Source organism: Citrus clementina, unplaced genomic scaffold, assembly GCF_000493195.1.
Source record: "Citrus clementina cultivar Clemenules unplaced genomic scaffold, Citrus_clementina_v1.0 scaffold_4, whole genome shotgun sequence".
Lineage (NCBI taxonomy): Eukaryota > Viridiplantae > Streptophyta > Magnoliopsida > Sapindales > Rutaceae > Citrus > Citrus x clementina.
In genome coordinates, this window is record NW_006262274.1 from 11,418,290 (window position 1) to 11,426,362 (window position 8,073).

Consider the following 8,073-nt stretch of genomic DNA (forward strand, 5'->3'; position numbering starts at 1 on the left):
TTTTTTTTTAAAAAAACCCAGGGAGGGCAAAACCCCCCCCCCCCCCCCCCCCCCCAAAAAATATTAATAATAATAATTTCAACAACCTTTTAGACGAATATCCCAAAAACCCCATAACTTTTTGCAATAACTTTTAGGCTTTTATCCTATCTTTTTAAGTCTCGTACTTTGATCACTAATGGGCTTGCAGCTGTTGTGTTAAGGGTAGACAATTTTCCAGGAAATTTCAGGAGACTTAATGTTGTATTGTAATTTATTGAGAACTTATGGGAAGTCTCTCTTTCTTTTATAATATTACACACCAAAGTATAAAACTACTAATGTAAAATTAAAATATTTATCAGAGACCCAACTTCTTCTTTTTACTTATAAATGGCAATTGAATCCACTCTTTATTCATGTGAGTTGAGTTCCATTTAAGAGATTTTGTGTTAACAAGCATACATTGATTTAAATTAGATTTAGTGTCATGTAATCTGAATATGTAACTTTAAAAAAATCAAAATTTTGTTCTAAATAATATAGAAAACTCACTCTTACATTTTAAAAGAATTTATCATAGCTTTTCATTATTATTATTTGATTCTTTACTAGAAAGTTATAAGACAATGCTTTTTGAATAATAGGACCCTCAACTAACTTTTAAACCTTATTTCATGTAACCAACTGATTACCACTATCACAACACCCTTTTAGGTCTATATTTGAACCAAAGTTTCCTTTCTATGATTATGCTTTGCTTTTTGGTAGTGTTCTGGCTTAATTATGATTTTACAGCCAACAATTGAGTAATAATGCACAAGGTTTTGATTACCAAACCTTAGCTTTGTGGAAAAGCACCAAAGTTCACCTAATATATGTAGTTAAAAAGGATTTAGCTGACAATCATTAATTATTATTCATGATTATGAGTTAAAACCTTTGATATTTACTTTTTTCTTATAGGTAAAAATGTTTATAAAGAAAAAAGATTAACTTTTTCCATAAAAATACCATTCTACTCATTTCCGAAAATTAATACAAAATTCATAATGTTTCAAAATCTATTACAAAACCATTAGCCTAAGATCCCTTAAGTCAAAACTTAATTATCAATAAGTAGTTTTGTAACTTTGCTTTTATTATAGGATCTAACTGTGTACGATACTCTTGAGATACCATAACCTATATCAATAAAAATCAACATCTGACCATCTAATGACATCTAGGTTATAAGGTATAATACTCATTGAGTTTTGTAGTCATAACTTCTAGTATAACTTTAAAGTTAATATTGTTTAAGGGTAGAGAAAATACATTAATTTAAAATTTCAAGACAGTGTTTAGTCATTGATTTATAATCTTCTGATATTAAATATTTATCATTGAATTGCATGAGACCAACCGATAAAAATTTGTGTCAAAATTTTAAGTTAAAAAATTAAATTAAATCAATTTATAATAATTAATTTTATTCATTTTTATCTCACACAATATTCCTTTTTACTTTTTACATTGTTTTTTAAAATTACCACAAAAGTTAAAAAAAAACATGGTTTTTGAAATAACTCAATTTTTTCATGATCATTATCAATACAAGCATGTTTTCATATTCTTTCCTCTTTCCACTTTCATAGTAATTACTTAGTTTGCTTTTTGAATGAAAAAAAAAAAAAAAATCCACTTGTGTTGATGTTAATTCTGAAACACAAAAGTATACATAAGAAAAAATGGCATAAATTTTCATTCTAAATGGAGCCCTTGTCTGTGCGTATTATGAATTTGAAGGGCTATGTCAGCTGACAGAAAACAAAAACAAAAAAACAAAAAACAAAGAACGCACTGCATGATTTGATACCAACACTGTACTATTTGTAGGACACACATATCAGAACAAATAAATGATAGAAGGTCAAATTTGTAATTTACTCAAACATAATTCCATAATCAACTATTTGTTCGTTGAGTAAATTCTTAAACAAAGAGTAGGTATCCGCCGCAGTTGACTCCACCTTATTAATGTGTGGCAAAGACTTTCAAAAGCTCCTATTTATCGGTTACTTTTGCGATAATTTAAAGGGTCCAGCCATGGTGCAACTTTGATACTATACTACAGCTGCACTTAATTAATGGATTCAACTATAACATATGTGTGTAGTTACTGTGATATGGTACCATAATTACACCGTAATTTTATCCTAATTTAAATTTATTTTTTGAGAATGAGATGTATAAAAGACAAAGGTTTTTAAAAATTACTACCACATAATGGGTCTCCGTAATTTATATTTACTGTCACACAAAATTCACTTATTGACCCACTTAACCTTATTGTTTTACTGCTCATTTTTACATTGAGAAGTCCAATTATAAATTACAATAAATATAACTTTAAAAATTCTTAAATAAATTCGCATAAGAATCACTTTCCAACCATTTTTTCCTACAATCTACTATAATATATAATTTTAGTTTCCTAATTATTAAATAATTAAAAAGTCAATAAAATCTAATTATTTAACTCTTTTGTTGAAAGATTCTAGACAATTATATTTTCTCAATATATTTCTTTAATGAAAACTCTTTTCCTCTCTCTCTCTCCCTCGGGATTGTAATTAGAATTGGGATTACTTGCATAAATTCTTTAATGTTACTCACATTAGATGTGGGTATAACAACCGTAGTCACTGCACAACGTCGTAAATTACAAGGAAAATTACGTTGACACTAAATGTTTAATTTTTGCAAGTTAAATTATCTTTTTATATATGTGTGTGTATATATATCTTAGTGTACGGACGGATAATTTGTCTTTTGTCACGTCGAAAAGTTGGATAAAAGTTAAGAGACACGGAGAATGTCACGTGCCAACCGTGACGACCTTTTAGATCACGAGTGACGAGACCAAAATGTAACTGAAATTATTTATTTCAATAAATTCAAATTTTTTTTTTAAATTAATTTTAATGTTTAGACGAAATCTGTTTCCTCCCACAAAGTTTGTTGGCATTCACAGTTTATAGTTCTCGTTATTAGTTTATAGTTCTCGTTATTATTATTGGAGGTGAGTTTTTATGCATTTGCATGGGTAAATGCTCGTTTACTCGTTATATTTTATTTTAGAATTTAGTTTAATTTTTATATTTAAAAAAAAATGTCTCAAAATACTTCTATTATTAAATATATTATATTCTTATTCTTAATTTTTCTTTCTTTTCACAATAATATCTTTGTAATAGTGTTATTTAGAATATTAATGAAAAGAAAAAAATGTTAATTCATCAAATTAACCTTACAAATAAAATAAAAGTTAGTGTAAATTTTTATGCTATTATTGTAATTTTATGATTAATTTTGGTAAATTAAATTTTTATATACAATTACCAATAAGATTGTTGAAAGGATGTTAAACATTAATTTAATGCGGTTGATATTAATTTATTTTTAAATAATTATTAGCAAGATTGTTGCAAAAGTACAAAAATTACTAGTTCTTTTATATTGATGTTTATTAGTTAATTTACTAATTAATGAATACTAGTTAATTTGTTTAATTAATTTTTTTTAATAAATAATTAATGTTAAGAATATTGTTGCCAAGGTATTATTATAAAAGTACAGGAAAACTAAGGACAAAAATGTAATATATTTTAATAATATAAGTATATTGAGATATTTTTCAAAATATAAGAACTAACGAGCACTTAAATCAAGATACAGAGATTAAACGTGCACTTACCCTCCAAAATATTGTTGAAAAAAATATTTATATATATTGATAGTTAAAAGTTTTTTTCATACGGTAATCCTCAAATATTATTTTACAACTTCATGAATATAGTTAAAGTAAATAAATAAATACAAATAGATGATTTATGAAAAAGCTTAGTGCGATCATAGTTTAAGAAAATTAGATTTTTTTTTTTTAACCCAAGAAATATATATTACAATCTATTGGTCCCTCTTAAAAATCTCTCCAGACATTGTTTTAGTCTAAATATTTTAAATATTTAGGTCTAAAATAGACTAATTATGTTTTCAAATATTTTGATCACGTATGCATGAAATTATATGCTTTAAAACATCCAAGATTTTAACTAATATCTAGAATTATTATTATTATTATTCTTTTTTGAAGGGCTCGGTGCGGCTCCTCATGGATGCTATTCGGTGAATTGCCTTATTTAGGTGGTTTTCTATGAACTTTTTTTTTTTGGGTGATTTGTATTTTTTATATTTTAATATTTTGTTGATTCAATACTGTCATTAGGTCTTGGATTTGAGTTTTTCTATTAATATCTAATGATAGTCATTTGTTTATTAACCAACGCTATTGTGATTTTCTTTTTCCGATTGGAATGTAGTTTTTACCCGCAGCGGTTAATCTATTTTCAGCGTTTACAAATTTATGGTGAACGGAGTTGGTGTTATATTGTTAGGTATTGTCATAACCATATTTGTGCCTAATGCACGATATAATATTGGTAATCTTTTACTTTTAAATGTAATTACTAATTTTAAAAGAAAAATCAAATTCAATGTCATTCTTAATGTTGCAATGTACGCACTAAATATTTTTTTTTTCATGTTATAAAAATTAGTTACCAAAGTTCTATTTTTTTAATTTTAAAAATAATTAAGGTCGCTACTACTTATCAACAACTCTTTAGATGAGTTTGTTAACACCTCCTGCCTTTATTTATGAGATATTCAAATTTTTCATAATTGTGGGAGTAACATTATAAAAAAGTCATCATTACTTGAAAGTCTTCTTTGTAGGAATAGTTGGTAAAATATAATTATCATATGGATCACGATTATCATGGTAGGACTGTTGATTACATTTTGAATAACATTTTTGTTAATATGCGAATACATTATTATATCATTTTATCTAAGATAATTGTTGTAGTAAAAACATAAAACTGTTTCTAAATTAATAATAATAATAATAGTAATAATTCATTTTTCCATAAATTGATAAAACATTCATGGCCCACATAAAATATTATGAAGGGAAAATGATAGTTTCATCTCAAGGTTTAGGAAAATGATAGTTACACCCCTAAATTTTTAATAAGAGATACCAAAACCTATATTAACTAAAAATTTGATTTTAAATTTTTTAATAAATACAAATAAATATAATGTAAATAATTTAATTTGTCTAGTAGACTAATAATACTAAAATATTGTTAGTATTTAAAATAATTTTAAAAATATAAATTATTATATTTATTTTAATAATATATTTGCATTTATTATAAAGATTTTAAATAAATTGTTGGGTTAAATAGATTTTACCATTAATAAAATATATCTCACATATTAATAATATTAAAATTATTTTATATAATATTCAAAATAATTCAAAATTTTTTTATATATTTATTTTAATATTATGTTTCTATTTATTATAAAAATTACTTTAATATAATAAAATATGTCTAATCGATAGTAAAATATTAAAAATTTTGAGTATTGAAACTATTTTAAAATGAAAATATTATTACATTTATTTTAATAGAATATTTCTATTTATTGTAAAATATTAAAGTCAATAAAGCCAAAAAGTATTATGGCTGAAAAATATTTTGATGTCCCTTATTGAAAACTTAAGAGTGTGCAACAATTGAGGAGGGTATGAACCCATCCATACAACAGCAAAATTCTTCAAAACGTTGTGCACCTCTGAGATAATCTAGAAGATCTCAGTTCTGCAGCCCTGGCTATTGTTTACCAGCTTAACAACCTCTTGAGCATCTGATTCCACCACCAGCAAATTTAAGCATGCACGTTCTGCAATCTGCAAACCTCAATCAATTGCTTCTGCCTCAGCAAAAGTGGCTTCACCATAGTATTTTGAGAATTTAATTGCAGCTACAATCACATTCCCGTTCTCATCTCGAATTACAACCCCTAGTCTTGAGATTTGCTTCTCCGAGTTGGTAACAGCATCTACGTTGACTTTGAAGTATCCTCTTTGGGGGGGGCTCCAAAGTCTTGTTTTTCTTCTTTGAAAATGAAAGGTATTCTTCCATTAAAAAAAAAAAAAAGTATTCTCCATTAAAAAAAAAAAAAAACTTAAGAGTGTGCAGGATCATTTTCCAAATTTTAAGGGTGTAACTGTCCTTCTTTCAATTGAACAAAAACTAGAACGATAAATTGTTATTCATGGCTTACGTATAAAAGGGTCAAAATCTTAACTTTTGTCAAAAAAAAATTTGGTAATTTAATTTTAAAAAATCAATTTGAGAAGGGTTTCTCATTTATTTATGGCTTTAATTCACTTTAAAACTGATCTTAAGGGCTAGCATATGAGTGGTAACCAAAAGTTAAGTGTTATTTAATTATCAATAAGTATTGAGTTATTGGATGTACCTTTTGTGTTGGAAATATGTTACATATAGGGTCAGTTTGGGATTGCAGTTGAAATTTGATAAGCTGCTTATTTTATAATTTTTTATGAAAACTGTGTTTGACAAATTTTGTAAAAGTAGCTTATTTTATAATTTTCTCTATTTGTCAACAGCTTTTAAAAGCAAGTAGGGGATTGCTTTTCATAAGCAGCTTATTCAATAAGCTACCACACTTTTTTAAAATTCTTATTATAACCCTATATTTTAATAAAAAGACAATTGTATCTTACTTATCCATAAACCCTAATATATAAATCATTAGATATCATATTATCGCCATAATTTAGTTACTGCCATAACCGCATATGTTCTCTCCAGTTTTGATCCAATAAGTTCATATTCTAATTTCATAACTATGCCTTTTAAAGTTTAATCTATGTATATTTATATTTTTTATTAATTAATTGTTTCAAATCCGTTGGCAATTTTCAAAAGAAAAATATGTGGTTCTTTTTTTGTCAAATTATGAAGTTCTTTAGATTTTTTTTAACTGAGTTTTTTTTTCATGTAATTTTACATATTTAAGAAAAAAAGATATGTCTAATCAATTTATTAAACATACTCTAAAAATAAAAAGCAATTAAAACTTATGTCTATTTTTGTCATTATATAATAAAATAGCACTTTCGTAATATAATTTACCAAACGCATATACTCTACTTTTCAAACTCACAGCAACTGTAATAGTACAGTTTACCAAACACCAAACTACTTTTTTAATCAGCAACTTATTTCATCTGCACAGTACAATCATCTTATTTTATCAGCCTCTGCAATTCCAAACTGACCCATAATATAACTTAGGCACACCCTAATCTTAATTAGATTTGTACCTAAGAATCAATTGTAACATCAATCATGTACTTAGCCACACCGTATTCCCTATACTAGTTTAATGTACTTGAAGACTTTTTCCTAATTACACTATTATGAGCAGGAAGAGATGAGCCCAAGCATACAGAAAAAATAAAATGGTGGTTTTATAAAATGTGATGTCTCAACCGTCTAAGCTTTGAAGTTTTAATTTGCTTTAAAGTAGTTTCATTTATGTCAAATTAGTGTTATAGGTTGACAATTACATCAATATAGATAGAGAGTACTATGTAGGTAGGATTAGGAATATTATGTTTCTCATTTCCTTAATTAACCGTGCCATTTAATATTTGCTATTTTCATTGCAACATGAGCTAATGGAATGGGACTGGTACCCAATTGTGACTTGTTGGCAGGTATAAGCATTCAAAGTTTATCTATTTTAGTATATAACTCAAAACCAAATTAAAAGCAAACTTGTTTCAATTTGTTTATTCTTTATTTTGTCCCAAAGCAGTTTGATAGAGTGATTTTTAAATAGGTTTGATTAATTGATTATCTAAATTTAAATATGTCTGATAAGTGAACACGCAATTGCAAAAAAAAAAAAAATAAAAGTATAGATTAAAAGCATGATATTAAATTTAAATCAATAAAAGAAATTTGTAACTCAAATCATAAAATTTCTTTAGCATATCATTAAATTTTAGTGCATGAAGTCAAATTTTTTATTTTTTTTTGGTGAGAAATTTGTAGTGAACAAAGATTGTTCTTATGTTGTTAGACGTTACCCTAACTAAGGCTTAAGTCATAGGTGATGAATTTGAACAAGAAGTGGCAGTGCAACAATAATGTTATTATG